We start from the raw sequence: 1162 nt of genomic DNA on the forward strand, positions 1-1162 counted from the left end.
CCCTGAAGACAGACCCTAAGCCATTCCATGTAGCACCCACCTGCCTGCACAGTCCATGAGGCTCGTTCCTGTCTTCAGGGACTCCCTGACCCCTGTATCTTCCCGTCTCACTGTGGCCACTTTAGGGGGCTCAACCCAGCTCTAGTTCTCCAGATGTGCCCACTCTGAACCCTCTGGCCCTGCCTGCGTGCCCCCTCTATTGGGCCTAATTGCCCTACAGACCAGGGGCACCAGGAGCCAACGCCCAGTGGCTTGCAATGCAAGTGGGCCCCTGACCACTGCCTTTGCAGAAGCATGAGGCAGCTCAAATAGGCAGTCTGGTAAGTCGAGGGAGACATGGGGGGTACAGAGAGAGAAATCAAGAGGATATGAGACAACACAAGGGCAGAAACAGAGACCAAATTGGCAAGTGGACCCTGCAGGGGCCAGAAGCAGGCAGCTCTGGAAGCGGCCCTCTTGATCAATAGCAGGCCCTTGAATGCAGCCCCTGCTGCCATCTGCCCTCAAATCTAGCCACTAGGGTTCCCTGTCCACCCCCAGCTGCCCAGACCAGAGGAACCGCCAATCACCAAGCATGTCCCCCGACTGTTGGGTGAGCACAAGCCAGGCCGCTGTGGGCCAGCCTGCAGCAGGAAGGTGGGCAGGGGGAGCAGGGCCATCTGCCTGGCCAGAGGGTCCAGGCGCCCCATGTGGCTGAGCAAGTACTCTGGGCGAGCCTTGTGTCCCCATGCCTAGCTGGCAGCAGAGAACAATCAGCCTGTTCCCAAAGCACTCAGGGCTTAAAGCAACCGCTTTCTGACTGAATATTTAAGAAGAAAATATCTTTTTTTTTTTTTTTTAAGAAAGAGAAAGGGAGGGAGAGAGGGAGGCGACCAGCAAAGCAGGAGGAGGGAAGGAGGGAGGGAGAAACCTACCCCGTTGCTGCAGTCAAGGTCACAGGCACCGGTGCGGGGCGGGCACAGGCAAGGAGCCTTTAATCTGGGAGTTCAGGTCGAGAAAACTAAATGCTTGAAGCCGGAGTACATTACTGCCCTGAATGATCTGTCGGCTCCTATTAGGCTAAATATCTCTGTATAATGGGGAATTATCCTCTGAAGAGGCAACTGCCTGCCTCTCGGGGAGGGGCGGTGGGAACCTTCTAGTCGTGAGGGCTCTCCCACGG

General features: G+C 56.7%; 1 protein-coding gene across 5 annotated transcripts in view; it reads right to left on the reverse strand.

The window, feature by feature from the left end:
- The window catches only part of Lingo1 (leucine rich repeat and Ig domain containing 1), a 170883-nt gene that overhangs the window by 79014 nt on the left and 90707 nt on the right, over window positions 1–1162 (reverse strand). The window contains exon 1 of one of the 5 annotated variants that reach the window (XM_048793817.1): window positions 915–1035. The exons of the other annotated variants lie outside the window; for them this stretch is intronic. The gene's annotated coding sequence lies outside the window, so the exon portion shown is untranslated. Of the gene's footprint in view, window positions 1–914; window positions 1036–1162 lie in introns of those variants that run through there. 5 annotated transcript variants of the gene reach the window in all.

This window comes from Marmota marmota, unplaced genomic scaffold (genome assembly GCF_001458135.2).
Source record: "Marmota marmota marmota unplaced genomic scaffold, marMar, whole genome shotgun sequence".
NCBI classification, from domain to species: domain Eukaryota; kingdom Metazoa; phylum Chordata; class Mammalia; order Rodentia; family Sciuridae; genus Marmota; species Marmota marmota.